Source organism: Balaenoptera acutorostrata, chromosome 4 (genome assembly GCF_949987535.1).
Source record: "Balaenoptera acutorostrata chromosome 4, mBalAcu1.1, whole genome shotgun sequence".
Classification (NCBI taxonomy): Eukaryota; Metazoa; Chordata; class Mammalia; order Artiodactyla; family Balaenopteridae; genus Balaenoptera; species Balaenoptera acutorostrata.
The window spans coordinates 70371675-70392682 of NC_080067.1; the positions used below are offsets into that span (position 1 = coordinate 70371675).

The window sequence follows — 21008 nt, forward strand, 5'->3', positions numbered from 1 at the left end:
TCACCTCAGATACATTTCTGTGCTCAAGTCAGCTACACATTTACAAGGTAGAGCCTCCCATTCAATTTTGAGAATAGGGAATTCCCTTCTAATATCAGAGGAAAAGATGCTACTGACACCTTAGTACAAAGAAAAACATACCCTTCCTTCGTAAAGATGTAGCCTTGCACAAGGGCATGGCTTGGCAAGGGAAATTCTGACAGAGCTTTAGTCCCCACTAACTTCCTTGGCCAGGCATCTTTGTGTTAACACCCCAACTGCACAATCATACCAGGTAGCCCTCGGTCTGGGATCCATGAAGAATATACCTTGAGATTTTGTTTAGTGGCTGACAAGCCAAGTAGACATGGTCATCTCACAGTCTGTAATTACATCTGCAAGATTTAATATTCTCCCCAGTCTATTTAATTAGTCCCATGAGGGTAGGAACTCTGTTTTTACTCACTCCATATGCCAGTGCCTGGTACAATACTAAGCACTCATTATTTCTTCAATCCTTTTTATAACTGTGGCTTCAATTCTTTGGGCAAAGCAGAAAGTTTACTTTATAACTCAGACATGGCCACTGCTCAAAAGTTTATCTATGGCAAACATGGGGACCATTACAGAGAAGAGTGAAGATGGGCAGCCAATTCAAAAGCAGAGACTGCTAACTGTAATAGCTAGCTAAGCTTACAAATTCTGGGCTAGCACCTACAATTGCTTCTGAATACTCTCTCATTTAACTAGAGTCGCAGTATAAATGACTGAATCTGTGACTGGCTCTTAATGGACCACTGTGATATTTACAATTTATCAGTTACCTCCTGTTTTTTCTAATCCCATTCTTGTGTCTTCCTCCAATCCATTTGCCATACCACAGCCAGTATGAAACCTAACCTGATTAATGTATTTTTCAGTTCAAAATCTTTCAATGTCTTTCTTGCTTAGGAAAAAAGATAAAATTCTATCATGCTTTACAAAGCCCTATGTGATTTGGCCTCTACTTACCTTTGCACGCTCATCTCGAGTCATTCTCTTTACTTTCTATGCTCTGGCCACCATCCTTTCACTTCCTTAGGCCTACGAGGCTCACTGCTGCTCAGGGCATTCACACGTGCTGTTTCCTCTGTCTAAAATTCTTCTTCCTCCCACCACAATCGCCACTTACCTGACTCTTGCCTCTCCTACAGTTCTTAGCTTAAATCGAGTTCTGATTGGCATACTGAGTGCATAATATAATGTAGGTCTCCCCTCTCGCCCACTAACTCTACTTCCTAGCGGCCAATTCTTTTCTTCCATAGTTCTTATCCCATTCTGTCCCAATCTATACATCTGTATGATCTGATTAGCATCTATCTCTACCTGTGGACAGTAATTCCACGAAGGTCTGTTTGGCTCGCTGGTATATCCTCAGCATTACTTAGGGGTTTGGCATATAACCTGGATTCTAGTGTTATATTGAATAAATGAAAGTACAGGTTTTAAGGATCACAGAGACATGTTAACATGGGATGGGGGAAGGTAACATGAGGAAGAAAGAAGTAAAAGCAGACAAGAAAGAGCATCCCTGGCATTACAGCCAGGGCTCATCTCATTGCCATTCAGATCCCACAGCAGCTCAGGATCAGTTCTTGAGCCGCAGTAATCTGAGTCATCCAGCAGCTATGACGGTGTCTCAGCAACAAAAGTAAGCGCCCCTTGGTTCCTGCAGTTCCTGACTTCTTCCTGCTATTCATTTCTCAGCAACACTCTTCTGTTTCTCTTGTTAACTATCCATCATGAGGAAGTTATTTTAATCTTAAAAAAACTGTTCTTATGAAAAAAGTTAACTCATTAAAGAAAAATTAAAGAAAAAAGAACACTAAAAAGCTATTATCCCATTTATCTAGAAAGAAAATAACAGCTTGATATAAAAGCCTTCTAGAGAATACATATGTACACACAGAAATTACCTTCCTATAAACTGAGACATTTACAGATACAATTTTGTAACTTCTATTCTTAATACACAAATTTTCTTGGAACTTTATAAGTTGTCACAATAACCCTTTATATTTGGAGATCTTAAATCTGTTCCAGTGTTACACTATTACAAATAATACAAAACAGAAATAGCTGGTTGAAAATAAATAGGAATCTAAAAAGAAAGTAATTCACTTCCACAAAACTTAAAATATGAACATATACATTTAAACTGGTAATGTGTTGTAAAACCACCTCATGGTATATTTATATTACTACTATTTTAAAAACCAGTACCTGTGGATATTAATTTAAAAAAAATCTAATTGTCAAAATTGTCTAACTTGCTGTCTTCTGAACTTCTTTCAAATTGTGTGCCACCACTCCACTGGAGGATCTTAGACCTCCCATTAATAAGAAATGTTAACTTCTGAACTTAGGGTTAAGAGGCCAGATAATTATTTTTAATGGATTTAGATGCAAAAAAAGTCTAGGTCTCAGGTAGTGAGAGTAAATTATGGCAGCACACTCCTACTGTAAACAGTGCTAGAGATACGTGAGCAGTATGGATGTGTTGTGACACAGGAAATTTTTTTCCCCAACCCTAAGGTGGCAGGGGTAGTGGTAGTGTGGAAAAATTATGGAGTCTGTCTGAGTTCACACATAGGGCCTATCTGCCTGTTAACCCAGCCTTTTCACATGTGACCCAAGCTATTCTCTTGGCTTTCCTCCCATGGTCATCTTGTTGCTAGGTGTCTATTCTATGCCCACCATCTCCTCTAAGGTGCAGGCAGAAAGAAGGGGAAGAAACTAGGGCAAAAGGGCATATGCCCTGAGGCTATCCCCTTTTAAGGGGCTTTACTAGAAACCCTTCCACACCTTTAATTACACCTCATTGATAAGAACTCTGTCGCACTGTCATCCTTATCAGTAGTGAAGGCTGGACAATGTAGTTTATTAGCTGAGAACATTGCCACCTCCATGCAAATCAGGATTCTGTTAATAAAGAAGAAGAAAAGAATAAAGAAGTAGTTAAGGGCTTCCCTGGTGGCGCACTGGTTGAGAATCTGCCTGCCAATGCAGGGGACACGGGTTTGAGCCCTGGTCCGAGAAGAGCCCACGTGCTGCGGAGCAACTAGGCCCGTGAGCCACAACTACTGAGCCTGCGTGTCTGGAGCCTGTGCTCCGCAACAAGAGAGGCCGCGATAGTGAGAGGCCCACGCTCCGCGATGAAGAGTGGCCCCTACTTGTCACAACTAGAGAAAGCCCTCGCACAGATATGAAGACCCAACACAGCCAAAAATAAATAAATAAATAAATAAATAAATAAATAAATAAATAAATAAAATAAGTGATATATTTGTAGTTTAAAAAAAAAAAAAAAAAAGAGGGGCTTCCCTGGTGGCGCAGTGGTTGAGAATCTGCCTGCCAATGCAGGGGACACGGGTTCGAGCCCTGGTCTGGGAAGATCCCACATGCCGCAGAGCAACTAGGCCCGTGAGCCACAACTACTGAGCCTGCGCTTCTGGAGCCTGTGCTCTGCAACAAGAGAGGCCGCGATAGTGAGAGGCCCGCGCACCGCGATGAAGAGTGGCCCCCGCTCGCCACAACTAGAGAAAGCCCTCACACAGAAACGAAGACCCAACACAGCCAAAAATAAATAAATAAAATAAAATAAAAAAAGAGGTAGTTAACTAAGTCTCTCTTATACACAGTTTTGGAAAAGATGGCTTAAGGAGACTTCTGGGAATTTCAGTTCCCAAAATAACCAAAGCAAAATGGGGGGAAATGTAAAGAAGTTCTCAGTAGAAAGACCTACCGGTCTGGCTACTAAAAGATAAGGTACAAAAAGCCCAAATTGATGGGCAATCCATAAATGTTATGGTAAGGAAATACCAAGAAAACTAATAGCGATTGCCAACCTTACTGTCTGCTCTTCAACCCTAATACCCAAACTTCAGACAGTCCTGAAACAAATGCCCTAGTGGGGAGGCCAATGTCCTCAGACTAGGACACTTTCCTCATTGGGAACACTTGGGAACAGGAGGCTTTATGTACAGGTAACAGACTAGTAGGTACATAGCGTGGGGTACAGAGTGGGGTGTGGTTGAGACACAAATGTTCCATGGAAACCAAGCCACAGGGATCTCTGCAGGAGTCTATAGGCTAACAGACATAACAACGGACAGGTCTGGAAACACTGAATGGGCAATAAAGAAAGGAAAGACATAACTACTATCTCTGCCCCATTCTCTCTTCTTCTCCCCATATAAAAAAAGAACCTTTAGCTACCTATCAAGTTCACCCTAGGCTGACCAAATGATGACTTTGGACAGCTATAGAAAGCATCTAGCTGACTTGGATCTACTCTTTGGATGATTTTACCATTTCTTCTATAACAATTTCTACCATTTCTACTCAGAAAAAGCTTGGAAGGATGCAAGGGAAGAAATCGACTGGGCTGCCACCAAACCCAATGAGAGGACCATCCCCTCCCTCTGAGAACACTGGGTTTTACTGGCTAGGGTTCTTGAAATCACTCTCATTTGAAAGTCTTCTCAATGAAGACTTCACTGTAGTAAGACAAAGATGTGCAGTAGGACAAAAATATTTATTGATTTATTGTACTATTCCAGGTATTAGTTCCCAGTAAAGTGAATGAGTACAGGGCTCTCCAGGGACTCTTGGGCTAGGAGCTCTTACCCAGTGTTGCCCAAAATTTCAATGCCAACAACATACAGCTGTTAGCTGGAGCTAACTGCCTGGACACTTGGAAAGAAATTCAAAGAGATATCTGGTACCCGCATTGAAGATAGTGAAGATAAATTCTAGAAGGTCTGGCTATAATACCAGTATAAATAAGGTTATAGCTAATAAGCTAGAGGTCCTCATTCTAGTATAATACAACAGCACTGGTTATAACAGCAGTTCTATCTTGAAGAAATGATCACACTAGACATTTCAGGTAATTCAGAACACCCGTAATAATTGGGTTTTCTCAAGAAAAGACTAAATTGCATATATTTGGCCATATGCCAAGTTATCTAATTAGTCTAGAGGCTGCATATATAGAATAATACAGATCTCAACTGTGAAGATACATACTTCATTCCAGAACAATTGAAGGATGCGAAATTGTGGTACCAAGTAAAAAACCAGGCAAATTTCAGAACCTGGATAGTTTATGCAAAGGCTAAATTTAAAAGTGATAATGGAGGCCCTATTGCAGTTATAAGAGAAGATACATGTGGGGATGGGAGCACATTAAACTTATGAAATCTCTATCAGCTGGAACAGGGTTAACTGTAGCTGGCCATTTAACTGGAGCTGTCAGAGAAATGACCCATTCCCCAAACCCTGAGACACTTCCTGGACCCTGCTGTACCCGTCCTAAGCACAGTCCCCAATCCTATCTATATATGCTTCTCTTGAGTCTGAGCTGAAGGGAATAGGCACCAGTACTTGTAACATCAAGGATGCTCATAAAGATCTTATCCTATAACACCCATATTAAGTACCAAAAATTGGACTCTGGGTTTTGGCAAAAAGTGTACATCCACTCCTAATTCTCCTACCTATTGGATATGAGGACCAATTCAATGGCTGCATGAAAAATACAGTAGGTGCTGCTATTTGGGACTAACTAGGCCAGCACTGGGAGCCACTAAATGGCTCCCTAAAATCCTTATTGGGATCGGGACAGAATTTATAATTTCCACAGTTTAGATTGACAAAGTAACTCAGAGATCTGTGATACAGCTACTATATATATATGCAACAGTAATGCTGAAGAAATGGTAGTCATAAGATATACAGTGGTCTAAAACCACATGTCCTTAATATTATATTCTAGCTAGGAAGGAGGACTATGTGCTATTAAAAAGGAAAAATACCTATATCCCAGACAATTCCCAAAACACATGGGATTCAATAAGATATATCCATAAGGAAGTGGCTAAGCTGAGTGAATTTCATGTGGTCCTGGTTTTCCATACTTTGTGATAAAGTGGGAATTTATATTAAGGAAGTTTATTATTTGTGAACTAAATATTTCTATTTTTAAGTGATGAGATATATGAAAATAATGATGGCATCATGTTGGTCTGGAGTCATCATACTGGTCTAGACAAAAGTTGTCAACTAAGGGGTGGACTGTGGTGGGTCATGACTTGTAATTTCAAAAGTCCGTGGCTGCAAAGGCCCTATGGAAGGCCCCTTGTTATTTGTAGCTCTGAACTGGAGAGTTCCTACATTCTGTGTTTCAGTTTGAAGGTCTGTATTCAAAACATGAGCTTTAGGTCCAGGGACAAGATAGCTAGAGTTTAGATTTACTGGTTTACCTATCAATGACATCACCCTCTAAACTGATAAAAAAAAAAAACAGACTGAGGAGACTCAGTGCCCCTCTAATCTGGCGGGACTCCCATCCTGCATTAGTCCCATAAACCCACAGATTCAGGGCACATCTCGGGGAGAGAAAAGAAAGGCACTGGGAGCAGCACCTGTTGTACTACCTTAAGGCATACTCCGCTCTCACTAGCTGAGTTATAGCCTTCATCTGAGATAAGCTAATTCTTGCTACCACCAGGGTTAAATCCTGACCCACAAGCTTCCGGGGGTCATGGGCTCTTACCACAACCAACCCTTCCCCCTTTCAGGGAATCCTGACGTCATCAAGTGACTGTCAAACGTCCTTAAAATTCTCTAGAAATAGCTGTCAGAGTGTGTTCATTCCTACCCCAAGCCTAGCCTACAGGGATTGTTATAAATCCCAATTGTTAAGCACTAATTAGAGTACTCAAGATGAAGCATCTCACCACATCCTAACAACCTCTGACCTCTAAAATGCCTACCAGTTTACCTTCCGAATGGTCAAGTGCAGGATTAGTGTATTTCTGTTTCCAATCCCCTTCACAAGACACCTGAAGATAAATATAACAGACTCATCCTTACCCAGAAACAATGTGTTCTGCCTTGTCAGGAACAAGCTGGGAAGGGGCATTTCCTCTTTGAGAATCTTGCCTACCTCAAGGGATCAACCTGACAGAGGGAAAAAAGGGGATGTGATATACTTCGGGGGCGGGGGAGAGAGGTGGTTAAAATATCCATCAAATGCTTAGAACTTGACAGTAAATAAAGTTTGGGGCACTCCATGTGCTATCCCAGACAGAAACCTTAATAGGGATAAGAGTGTAAACCATTTATGCTTCCTAAATTTCATGTCTCCAGACTTGTGAAAGCTATGGAAAAACTAAACCTCATAGAAAGTGCCACAAACTGTGAAATGGATCCTGTCCTAGGTACATCTCTGCATTTTGTGAGGCTTTCTGAAATTGTGGGAAGCATTCCTTGGAACCCACTAGTAAAAATCAGAGCATTTCGGAGTGATTAAATGTCATAAGTATGCAACCCTGGGAATCTTTTCACAAGACGAGTTTTTGTATCAAAATCATCTTGTGTGTCCCATGTCTGGATAAAGGTATAAGCTAAAAACAGAAGGTGTTTTTTTTTAAGGATAGCAACATCCATGTATTTTTAATGTTTTGAAAAGCCACAGTATTTTGAAAACCTGCTGTGCATTAATAATGTATTTTGCAGATTTCCCGTTTCTGCTAATGGTCGTTTAGGTTGTTCACATCAGGTCTACAGCTGAAAACAACTAAAAAACTGGATAAAATATATTTAAAATAATCTTTTTAAAAGCATCAAAGAGATTATAAAATAGTAAGGAATTATCAGCAAAAAGTAAAGAGAAGTCAAGAATCCAGAGAAGTAGACACACCTGAAGCTAATCCCAGAAAATCAGAAACTCCATTCTGATGGCCTTTCAGGGTGCAGAAAGGGACAGAAAACAAAACTCTGGGTCCATGCAAGTTGGGGAGTCTGACAGGAGACCTTCCCCTACAACAATCTGGGTTTCAGGATCTCAGAGTGAAGGTGAACAGAATTGGAATAACCTGAGGAGAATTAAAACAGAATAACAATCCCTTGAGTATTCTAGGAAATAGCAAACTTTGAACAGGTGGTCCCAGACTGGTAGTGCCCGTGGGTGCCTGGCAGAAGTAAATGCAAATAGTCTTTGGAGCAAAGTATTTTCATTATAGGCCTCACAATTATTCCTACAAAATAACCTTTCAAGTGCAATGACTAGCACAGAGTCAAATATACCCAGGATATAGGAAAATTAAAATTAGTGAATCAAGCAGACAACAGAAAGAGATCATCAGAAACTCTAGATGTAGGGCTCAGGATCTGTGTCTTAATAGACCACCCAGGTTTTTCTGATATATGCTGAAGTTTGAGAATCAATGCTTTATACTTTAATCATATAAATATGCATCCTACAAAAAAATGTATAAGTGTATTAGGTCTGGGGAAGGGCCCAAGAATTTGCATTTCTAACAAATTCCCAGATGATGCTGATGCCAGACCATACTATGAGAACCACTGGTATAGAAAAAAGGAATTATTACACAGGAATAGGTTTGGAAGCAACATGCAGAAATTTCCTGGAATGCCGGCAACTTTCTATTTCTTGATGTCAGTGGTGATTACACGGTGTAATCATTAAATTATATGTTTATAGTTGAATGCACAGTGAGATCACTGACTGTCCTTCTTCCATTCAGTCATATATGTCAAATGCCAATGCACTAATCTTACCCACCATCATCCTGCCACCCTCATTTAAAATCAATTTCTAAAGTAGAAAGTGTAAAAAGTTAATAAAGTTGTGAGACGTAAATTCCTCAACTTTAGTTCCTAGTGTAATTAGCTCACAAAATTAAATTCCTACAAAACTAAAAAAACAACTATCAAACTTTTAACAAGAAAAAGTGTACAATATAAGAAATTACTGCTTTTTTCCCTAAGTGAAAAGAAAGGGGGAACTTCCTACTTCAAAGAGGAAAAGATGCAAATACAATCATTTTGCCTTTGTGAGAATATCAGGTTCATATATAAATGAGTGCCACTTAAGAGCTATATAACGTCATCTAGCTCACCCCGTAGGTATAAAGAGGATATCAGTGATTACTGTCAGGCTAGGTTAAGACTTCATCCCATCCATAGTTTTAAACTATTCTTTGTTATAATAATCACTTGGTTGAAAACCAATCATAAGTCCTCAAAGCATCCTACTCTTGCAAGAAAGTCAGAGTCCCTGCTACAGACTCATCAAAAGCTGTGGATATACCTGTTGACTGTCCTACTATGTGCCCTCTGGACTACCAGAACTGGTTTGGAAGATTGCAGGATTTTCTAGTCATTTGTGAATCTTACTGTGTTTCTTGTGAGTTGATGATGTCCTTGTCACTTTCAAACCAAAGTTCTTTATACATCCATTCATTTGTTTTATTCTCACTTTATCATAAATGGTACTGATAAAATTTTTCAGCCTCAATTTTTTTCTATATGGCAAGTAGCTTCCGAGTAATCTTCAATTTTGAAACTGAAAGTATTCAAGTATTTTATACAGAAAATACTTGACACAGAAGTAGCAATCTCCCTGCAAGTTGTTTTTTCCACTTTCCACCATTACCAGGTTATCTGCAAAACAAGAAGTTTCCACCAAATATTTGATCACACTGGTCTGTGTAACTCATATTCCACTGACTTGTAGTAAGTTCAAGGCACCACTGTAAAATTTGCTGAATCCTTTTCCTTACTTAGCATGTCCTCTTTTAGTTTTCTGCGCATCTTTGTTTGGTACGTAACCTAAAATCAAAATGTTATTTAAAAGGCTTTTTTCACTTATACACAACTCCCACCCCCATACACTCTCCTGCAGGTTGAAATATTTACCTCTTCTGTGTCTTTTTAAAAAATAATTTAAAAAATGATTGAGGTAACATTGGTTTATAATACAGGTTTCATATGTACAAAATTACATGTCAACTTCTGTATATACTACAGCTTGCTCACCATCAAAAGTTCAGTTTCCATTTGCCACCATACAGTTGACCCCTTTTACCCATTTCACCCTTTCCCCCTTCCCCTTTCTTGTAAACACTACTCTGTTCTCTGTATTTGTGTTTGTTTTTCTTCAGTTTGGTTTATTTTATGGTTCTTTTATTTATTTGTTTGTTTCCTTGTTTGTTTTTATGTGTCTTTGATCACTGTCATAGTGGTTAAAAGAACCCTGGAAACAGACTGCATGGGCTCAAGTCCCAATGCCACCACTTGCTATCAGTGTGATCTTGAACACACTATTAAACCCTTTTGTTTCTCATTTTACTAATCTGTAATATGTGGGTAGTAATAGCTGGCATCATAATTATGAAGTTATCATTATGAATTTTTTCTGTGTGAGGATTCAATACGTTAATGAATGTAAAACTCTCAGAATAATGCCTGACATATAATAAACATTATGCAAGTCTTAGCTATTACTATTATAATAATAATTATATCTATAGCCATATAAACCACATAGTTGTTGAGATTATATATGTTCCTAGTCTTATGATTTGTGTTTTTACTATACTAATCTAACTATCTTGACCATTTAATAGGAAGATATCACATACAGAGCTTACAAGCTCATCAAGAGTCCATAAGTATTTCTCCTGGATGCTCAAGGATACTCCAAAGATTAACTGAGAAAATGATAGAGCCTTCCTTATTACACAAAATACAGAGCATTGCCTTGAAGCTGTGTACCATATAACCATTAATGCTGGCTGTAGGGATCATAAACACTCCTGGCTCCCATGCTATCTGAAACAAAAACGCCAAACCCAGATTACCACCCATAGCAATGTAAATCAAATATGTCCCCAGACATTTGATAGCAAAGTTCCACACACATGTGCATGCACACATACATGTTTACCCAGAGATGTCAATATTCTTCTTGTAGAAAGCTTATTGTTATACTCAGCCTTTTTCCTCATCAACAAAAGACCATAAAGTATTTTTTTTAAGTTTCACTCAAAAATCTATAGGAGATGCTTGCCTGAAGGGGAGTAAAGTCCAAATATGGTGCTAGCTAAATGATGAATAGAGTTTGTGGAAAGAACGGATGTGAATCTACCTCTTCAACTAGAGTTCATTTAAGTAATCAGATAAATCTGCTCCTGGCAAACAAAAGAATGGCAGAGACTAAACTTATTTTTCTTTTTCTCTATTTTAGGGAAGATTTCACAAGAACCCCTCTGCCTTAGTAAGAAACAGATGTTTCCCCATATGGCTTCTTACTACCTCAAGAACCACTTTTGTTCAGATTCAATACGCATAAATATTTCAGTAATTTGGCTTCTACCGAAGATGCAGAAATCTAGAAGGAGCATCGGTCTCACCTTAACAACTAGAAATATTACAAAATAACTTTTCTTAAACCTATCAGAGATCTGACGTTAGGGTGACCAAGTGGACTTTCCCGGGTTTAGTACTGAAAGTCTCCTGTCCTGGGAAACTTCTCAGTCCCAGGCAATCTGGGATGGTTGGTCACCCTAGCTAGGGTTGCAGACTAATCAAGTAGCCTGAAATTCAGGGAAAGATTGGCCCCACCACGGACAGATAGGCTGTAGGCACAAAAGAAGAGACATCAAGTACAACACAAGGTGCCAAGAAGTCAGCTAAAACTGTTAATAAATTGCTAAAGGCCAAGTGTGGACTAGCATGAGAGTATAGAACCCCTGGGAGCCTCAGACAAAAAGTGAGTTTGCTCCCAATTTCAGTCTCTTCTCCATGGTCTCTACTGGGTACTGATGAGAAAGATTTAAGACAAAGCAAGAGACCAGAGTCTCTCTTGGCGGTGAAGGCCTGTTGGCGGGCAGAAAGCTCCCACTGTAGAAAGGTAAAAGTCCTGCCCAGACCCTTCCTTACCTATAAATAATAGCCACTGGGGTAGGGACAGCAAGCCCTATTGCCTCCAGGGACCTTTGATACTGAGTAAGGGTAGGAGTAGGGGAGGACAAACAAACAACTCCTACTTCTGGGTAAGGAGGGGAAGGAAACGTCTTGGCCCAGGATCCCATGCCATTACAGTTAGAGGGCTCCTACACTGCAAGAGGGTCAGGAGACTCTCATCTTCTCAAGACTCACCAAAGATGCAAGGCAGAAATTTTGTCTGTCACAGGGAGACTGAAAGTCTGAGAAAGCCCCACTCTCAAGGCCTAAGAATACAAGGCTTGCCTAAGAGAGGCTGGGCCAGAATAACTAAGAGTCCTCTGGCCCCCACTTCCAAGCTAGCAAGCAACAGGTAACAAGCAAGAGGAAAGGCAAAAGCATGGAGAGAGATCTCTTCGAGATGCAGATTCAGAGGAAAGGCTGGAAGCTGCGAGTGAAACAGGAACATGGAGAAATCCCTCTAACTCTGCAGCCCATACCCTAAGCATAAGGTAACACTAGAGGAAATCAAAACTAGTCATGTACTGAAGGTGGAACAATAAAAACCAAACCCACCTTAACTACTGGTTAGATTGATTCAACACACCACATTACTGACCTAGCAGAAGAAACATGCTTATTTTGAGGCATACGTTCTCTTTACCATAATCTCTACTCTTCTACAGAAGATGCCTGGTATATGAGACGTATAAAAAGGAGGAAAAAACCCCCCAAAACCCAAGGGCAAGAGAGAAAGCAATTAACAGAACCAGATTCAGAGAGAACTTAAGTGTTGGAACTATGAGAGAGGAAATTTAAAATAACTTTAACACATTAATAATCACATATACTAAAGGTTCTAGTGGGAAACATGGCTGAACAGATAGGAAATTTCAGCAGAGATTTGGAATTCCAGAAGAAGAGAGAGAATAGCAGAAGTAATATTTGAAGAAAGAATGGCTGAATCTTCAAAAAAAACAACAATATACACCAAACCACAGATCCAAGAAACCCAAATATTTTCAAGCATGATAAATATTAAAAAATACACACCCTGACACATCATACTCAAACTGCTGGAAAACCAAAGTTAAAAAAAATATATTGAAAGTGGCCACAGAAAAAAGATACGATACACAGGAACAAAATTAAGAATTACAGTGGGGGGGACTTAGAGACCATGCAACCCAGAATACAATGGAGTGACATATTTAAAACACTGAAGGAAAAATACTGTTAACCCAGAATACCATGCCCAGGGAAAATGTCTTTCAGATATGAAGGAAAAATTGACTTTTTAAGACAGATCAAAAAAATAAAAGAATAAGACGACATCATCAACAATGCATGCTCATGCCAAAGTCAAAAACTTGGATGAAACAAATTCCTTTCAAGGCAGAAGCTACCAAGGCTCACTTAAGCACATAACCTAAATAGTCCTATATCTATTGAAAACATTGAATTTGTAGTTAAAATTTTCTAACAAAGAAAACTATAAGCCAAGATAACTTCACTGCCAAAAGTCAAAGATCAGGACAAGACTAAGCTCTTCTTAGTACATATCTATTTGATAGATATCTTACTTGGTACCAGGGGCAACACTCGGGCTTCAACCTCCTGGAAATTGTAAAAAGTCCAGAATTCCAAGTTATTCTCTCCAAGGCATCACTTCCAGGGATTCCCAAATATTTCACATTCTTTGATGCAGACACCTCAATCCTATCTTGGAGTGCTGACTTGATCATGGTTGAAAGATGCACAGAAGTTTGGCCTTTGCAAGTTGGGTGAGATCATGGAAGCCTCAGAAGCTCAGGCAGTATTTTGAGCTAGATTCTCACCAACTCAATTTGCCAAGGCTTTTTCTGCTTAAAGCTTCATCTCTTGTCTAGACATGTCCATGTGATGGTAGGTCCTCCTGCACTGATGGGACAGAGTCTCATTTCAGTCATCCACAGGTGTCTAAGGTTGTGGAGATCCAGGTTCTGGGCTTTGGTCAGATAGTGTAGCTCATGAGGCAAAGTACTTCAAGAGGACAGCTGAGAGTAAGGCTCATAGTTGAAGGGGTAAGCAGTGGGTGGGCAAAGCCAACTCTTGGGTCAAGTACCTCACAAATGAAGCCAAATCATTCAGTGGAAGACACAAACCTAAAACTGAATCACTCTGGAAAATGTGGGCAATATGAAAACAAACTGAACCATGCCATGGAAGGCACACCAAAGGATGGGAGAATGTCAGCAAATGCTCTGCTACCACCACGGCTGTTGGGCAGACCCCTTTCACAGAAGTTTGAGGCAATCCAGTGATACTGAGAATCTCAATCTGAGCTGAGGCCTGGGCCTCAGCTCTCTTACGTACACATTTGGAGCTACTTTCCAGTGAACGAGAGGCTCTAGGAAGACTGGGTTAAGGCCAGCATCTAATACAGGTTGGTTTAGAGCTAACATCTTCACTCACCACACTGCTTTTAAGAGCCATTCAAAACACTGGAGATTAAGATACTGGAGTCCACCCATTGTACATTTCCTAACTAAAGGGAGTTGCTCAAGTGAGAGCTTAAATTTACAGATAACCTTCCATTCTTATCTATACTTCAGACCAGAGCACCAGGCAATTTCTTCACCAGAGCTAGCTGCTTTTTAAGGTGGTATGACAGACAAAAAGAAGTCAGGGGCTTCCCTGGTGGCGCGGTGGTTGGGAGTCTGCCTGCCGGTACGGGGGACACGGGTTCGGGCCCTGGTCTGGGAGGATCCCGCATGCCGCGGAGCGGCTGGGCCCGTGGGCCACGATTGCTGAGCCTGCGTGTCTGGAGCCTGTGCTCCGCGGCAGGAGGGGCCGCGATAGTGAGAGGCCCGCACACCACGGTGAGGAGTGGCCCCCGCTTGCCGCGGCTGGGGAGGGCCCTCGCACAGAGGCGAAGACCCAACACAGCCATAAATAAATAAATAGATAGATAGATAGATAGATAGATAAATAGAAGTCAGGCCAAGGCTGCTGTAATCCCGTAATTTGTAACAACATAATGACTTGGAATGAAGGTTGGGGAGGTGACTACCTTCCCCCTCTTACTTCTTCCTTCCCTTCTCCACAGGTTTTCAATAATTTGCTTCTGCCAATCTGAACAGTTAAAGAGCCAAAGTAGCAGACATAGCTCTTCAAGCACCTGAATTGATTCTAGTGGCAACAGCTGACAGAAGTTTGACCCTTTCTTTTCTGTAAAAGTGACTATAATTCTGAAATTCTAGATTACTTATGGTTAGGCTGTAGTTTTTTAAATGCTGAGGCCTTTAGTTCGAGGCTACTGGGTTAGTAAGGTTGCAGGTGATGTGGGTGACAGGGCAGTGGCAGGTTGGGGTACTTTCTGGGGGATGAAGGGAAATGTGAGTTTCTTGAGGAGAGGCAGCATTTTCTGAACTTTTAAAGTAAACAGTTTCCAATACGCCAAAACCTTTAGAAGAGAGCTCTCCAAAAGAAACGTAACGTGAGCACACATATAAAATTCTCCACTAGTCACGTTAAGAAGTAAAAATGAACAAGTGCAATTCATGTTAATGCTTAATATATCCAAAATATCATTTCAACATGCAATTTATTTTAAAAAATAGAATATTTTACTATAAAAAGTGAGACTTTGAAATCTGGAGTTCTTTGCACATTTAGAGCACATCGTATTTCAGACAGCCACACTTCAAGTGCTCAGGAGCCACCTGTAGTTTGCGGCTACAGAATTGGATGGCCCAGCTTTAGAATCTCCTTTTCCAAGACTCTTACTTCCTCTGAACATGTCAAACAATGCAGCCTCTGCTCTCTGCATTCCCCCACACCCACCTGCACCAGCCCTTCCAGGGCACCTGTAAAAACAGTCCCAGAGCACCCACCCGTTGATACACGATTAGCTGATTCCTTACCTGTTTCTCTCCTTAGGCAAGGAGCCAAACGTTGTTGCCCGCAGAGGTGTGGCATTTCCACATTTTGCACATTCTTCAAAGACCCTAAAATATGAGGAGTGGGGGGTGAGCACTAGATCACAAAGGTCTCAATATTTCAACAACTCTCAGTTTAGTCAGTATAATCATCCCTCCTCTGTCTCTGGATGTCTTAGTAGCTACTGAGAGGTCTAGAGAACCCTTGTAATTATATTTTTGTATAACTGAATGTCACCAAAGAAAGCCTTTGGGAAAAGAAGAGAGTTGGTGCATATTTGGCTGGGCCCAGTGAAAAATGAAAATAGGGGGCCCTTTGTTCAAAAATGAAGAATTCTAAGATTTCGACTACAGAGCATTAAAGCAAGCACAGGGCCCTCTCATCACGGTGTCCTTCTGAGCCTGGAGCCCTGTGACTGCACAGGTTGACCCTTTACGAAGCTGGTCCTGGTTGAGGCTTATGTCTTTGGAGGAAGCAGGGAAGTGGTGAGATTCCCTGGACTGTCCTTGAGGAACTGGACCTTAAAAGAGACTCCAAAATCATTATCTACTGGAATTCACTGGGGAAGTTTTTTGTGTTTTTTTTTAACATCTTCATTGGCATATAATTGCTTTACAGTGTTGTGTTAGTTTTTGCTGTAAAACAAAGGGAATCGGCTATATGCATACGTATATCCCCATATCCCCTCCCTCTTGCGTCTCCCTCCCACCTACCTTCCTTATCCCACCTCTAGGTGGTCACAAAGCACGGAGCTGATCTCCCTGTGGAAGAGTTTTTGAGCCCGTGAGAACCCCTTGGGAAGAGGTAGTGAAGGGATAAAGTAGGTAGGTAATACACGTGCCTTCGTTGATTAAACCACTGATTAATCAGTGTCACTCACATGCCGGATGTTCATAAGGTCAAGCTTCTGTGGACCCTAGTTGGGCAACAACAGACTGACATCTAAAAAGGTGACCTGCGGGCCTGAGCAGGAATCCCTTCAAAGCTACGTCATAGTCAACTTTCCAACGCTCCAAGCCAGAAACAGGTGGTGACGATGAGTGCCCTCCAGAAGCTACCACTAGTATGGGAGTTTGAGCTGTGGCGTGGTTTGTAGCCACCTACCCTACTTGGGCGGCGCAGGCCGAGGCCGAGGGTGAGGAGGGAACTTTCTTCCCCACGGCCAGCAGCGGCTCTTTCCGGCGTCCGCGCTTCTGCTTCTCCAGCCGAGGGGCACGCAGACTTCGAGACGTAGATTAGGGCCGGGCCTGTTGGCCACCCTAACCGAGGCACCACCAGGTCTGGGCGAAACCAACCCAAACCACATCTATTGTTCCCGAAGCCTGCGGCGACGTCGCAAAGGGTGGCTGGGGCCTCGGTGCACTTGAGCCTCGGAGACCCTTCTTCCCCCACTGGCGTCCGGGGGCAGCAACGGCCCAGGGCGTCCACCTGCAACAGTTAAACCGAAACTAGGGCCTAGAAGAACAGAGAGGCTCTGCCCCTGGTTTCCCGGGCGACAGGCCCCGCCCCCGCCCGCGCGTTCGGCCACGCCCCTCTGAGGGGCAGCCGGAGGGCGGGGGGATTCCGGGGTGTCATGCGCTTTGGGGCGCCGCGGGGTTCCTATTCTGCGTTTGTTCTCAGTTTGGCCGCAGCGCCAGTCCGCCGCCCGGCCAGGGCGCTTGGCACACGACAGGGACTAGTACTCATGTGTTAGATAAACCAGTAAAAGATTCTCACACTTTGGCAGGTGAGGGCCAGAAGCCCCCAGCCAGCGAGAAGGCGCCCTCTCGTCCGCTGAGCAACCGCCCGGCTTTCATCAACGATTCCTCTCATCAGCCTCTTCCTCGATCACAATGTCGGGAGTCAAGATGATATGCTCACATCACAGATTTCTTAGGCAACTAAATTTTAAACGCACTTTATTTAAAAATAGTAGTGACAAAATTAATAAGATTCCTGCTAATGCAGTATCTATGCTAATTTAGTTCTATTTAAAGGAACGTCAAATCTCCTCTGTTACATGTTAGCAGTTTACCTCTTGCTCATCTCTGCGGTAACTGCAGCGATACATCGAAACCTTTTCCAAACATATTTGTATTTGAAGATGCTATTCTAAGAAGTGTATCTTCTTTCCGAACAAGTGGATATGAAAGTTTGAATTGTAGATATAAAACCCTTCCTAATTACACCGATTACATCATACAGCAGAACAGGTATCCTGCAAATGTTGTCTGATGTTTTTACATAATCACAAGTGGATTAATCACATAGATCTTTAAATCTAATCATCATACAAATCTGGAAATATCAGATGGAGCCAGGATAAATACCAACCATCCCAGGCACCAACCAAAGTGCTTAGTGGAATGAGTCCTGCTGCCACCTGTGTTCAGATACTGGCACAGAACAATTACAGTCATTATGGTGTTAATCTGTATAGAACATCTTTCAAGGGAAAGTACCAGGCAGCTTGCTCAAGTGAGGGTGTGGGTGTGGCTTGGTTCCCAGCAGAAGCCCAGACACTTGCGGCCTTGGACATGTCATTTCAAAGTCACTTTCCAGTACTGGCTCATCAGTTGTAACAAATGTACCACGTGAATGCAACATGTTAATAATAGAGGAAACTGGGATATAGGGACATTTTACCCTCAATTTTTCTGTAAAGCTAGAACTGCTAAAAAAAAAAAGTCTATTTTTAAAAAGTCACTTTCCTATTGATTAAGAAGATATGGTTAATAATTACATACCCCCAACTTGACTCATGAAAGAATTGTGAGCCCAATCCAATACATAAGGGTTGAATTTTACTGAATTATATTTCTTTAAAAAGTTTACACCACTTAATTAAAATCCCCTAGGATAGTTGTTAAAAAGAAAAAAAGCAAATAAACCAAAAAACCCATGACTCTGAATCTCAGGGGCAGACTGGGTGCCTAAGAATCTGCATTTTAGTAATCATGTGAGTAGACAATTCTGAGTTTGAGGATCATCGTTTTAGGTTGTCAGAATTCATCAGATTAAAAAAAAAAAGCCTATCCTTATTTAACTCACGCGAAGATGGAACTTTTGAAAGGTGTTAGTAAATGAGATTAACATGTTTTAACTTTGTTGTTAAATCTCACCATAATTTCCTTCATTTAACGAGATTGATCTTATTTTCTTGCAGTTTAAGGACTTTAACTTTTAAATGTATTTAAAAGATATGTCAATCTTCTACTTTTACTTTTTTTGATTGAAATAAAGCATTCCAGTCACTTCAAATAGTGAACAAAATATTTTAAAACATTTTTTCTTTATCGACCTGATTTCCTTATGCAGGCTAAGACATTCAAACCCTTATTTGTTTCAAAAAGAGTCATGTACTACAATGTTCATTGCAGCTCTATTTACAATAGCCAGGACATGGAAGCAACCTAAGTGTCCATCGACAGATGAATGGATAAAGAAGATGTGGCACATATATACAGTGGAATATTACTCAGCCATAAAAAGAAATGAAATTGAGTTATTTGTAGTGAGGTGGATGGACCTAGAGTCTGTCATACTGAGTGAAGTAAGTCAGAAAGAGAAAAACAAATACTGTATGCTAGGACATATATATGGAATCTAAAAAAAAAAATGGTCATGAAGAACCTAGCGGCAGGAAGGGAATAAAGACGCAGACATAGAGAATGGCCTTGAGGACACGGGGAGGGGGAAGGGTAAGCTGGGATGAAGTGAGAGAGCGTCATGGACATATATACACTATCAAATGTAAAATCGATAGCTAGTGGGAAGCAGCCGCATAGCACAGGGAGATCAGCTCAGTGCTTTGTGACCACCTAGAGGGGTGGGACAGGGAGGGTGGGAGGGAGAGAGACGCAAGAGGGAGGAGATATGGGGATATATGTATATGTATAACTGATTCACTTTGTTATAAAGCAGAAACTAACACACCATTGTAAAGCAATTATACTCCAATAAAGATGTTAAAAAAAACCTTATCTGTTGTTAGTGTGAGATTTAAATGTGAGATTTAAAAATACCATTCCAAGTAATTCTCCTAGTTTTAGTAATGAATTCTATAACACTTATGGGTTGTGATGTTTTTTTAAGAGTCTTGGTGACTTACTGTTGATAAATGATGCGACCAGTTGATGCTACATATTACTAACCAACTGCAGCTGATACTCAAATGATGCCATCAAAATGTGGTTTTATAAATTGTTCCCTTGAAATAACTTGTGTATCAAATGTTAACAACTCCATTGTATCCATTGTCAATAATTCTGAAGGCAAAAAAATACCTTCTATCAGCTTTTTAACAATTAAATTTTATATTTTGACATAATTGTACATACATTCATGTGCAGTTGTAAGAAATGATACACAGAAGTCCTCTGTGCTCTTTACCCAGTTTTTCCCAAAGGTAACATCTTACAAAAGTATACTATAATATCACAACCAGGATATTGAGATTGATGTAGTCAAGACACAGAACATTTCCATCACCAGAAGAATCCCTTCTGTTGCTCTTTAATGGTCACACCCACTTTCCACCTATCCCCACTCCATCTTTAATCCACGATAACTACTAATCTGTTCTCCATTTCTATATATAATCATGTAATTTCAGGATTGTAATATAAACAGAAACAGTATGTAACCTTTTGGAATTGGCATTTTTTTACTCGGCATAATTCTCTGGAGATTCATCCCCATTGTTTCCTGTATCAGCAGTTTGTGCCTTTTTGTTGCTGATTAGTATTCCATGATGGATATACCACAATTTATTTAACTATTCACCACCTGAAGGACATCTGGGCTGATTCCAGTTTTTGGCCTTTACGAATGAAATTGCTGTGTACATTTGTGTACAGGTTTCTGTGTGATTAATGCCCAGAAATGCAATTGCTGAATTGCATGGTAAACGCATGTTCAGTTTTTCAGAAACTGAAAAACTGCTTTCCAGAGTGGTCATACCATTTTATATTCCCACCAGCAAGTTATGAGTCATCCAGTTTCTCTGCATTCTCACCAGCAGTTGGTGTTGTCACCAATTTTTAATTTTAGTTATTCTGATAGGTATGAAATTGTAAGATATTTAAGGTGTACAACAAAATGGTTTAATATACATAAACATTGTGAAAGTTTTCCGCTCATTGAATTAATTAACACATCCATCACATATTTACCTTCTTTGGGGGGAGGGGGTGGGAATATTTAAGTTCTACTCTCTGAGCAAATTTCAATGATACAACACAGTGTTATCAACTATAGACACCATGTTATACATCAGATCCTCAGACCTTATTCATCTTATAACTGAAAGTTGGTTCCCTTTTACCAACCTG

At 40.7% G+C, this 21008-nt stretch overlaps 1 long non-coding RNA gene across 1 annotated transcript in view; it reads right to left on the reverse strand.

The window, feature by feature from the left end:
• LOC130708140 (uncharacterized) overlaps positions 1-17125 on the reverse strand; it is a 50046-nt gene extending 32921 nt beyond the window's left edge. Inside the window, exons 1-2 of the long non-coding RNA XR_009008207.1 lie at positions 16801-17125; positions 15681-15764 (exon numbers count right to left, since the gene is read on the reverse strand). This is a non-coding gene — a long non-coding RNA (uncharacterized LOC130708140). The remainder of the gene's footprint in view (positions 1-15680; positions 15765-16800) is intronic.
• Between the last annotated feature and the right edge of the window lie 3883 nt (positions 17126-21008).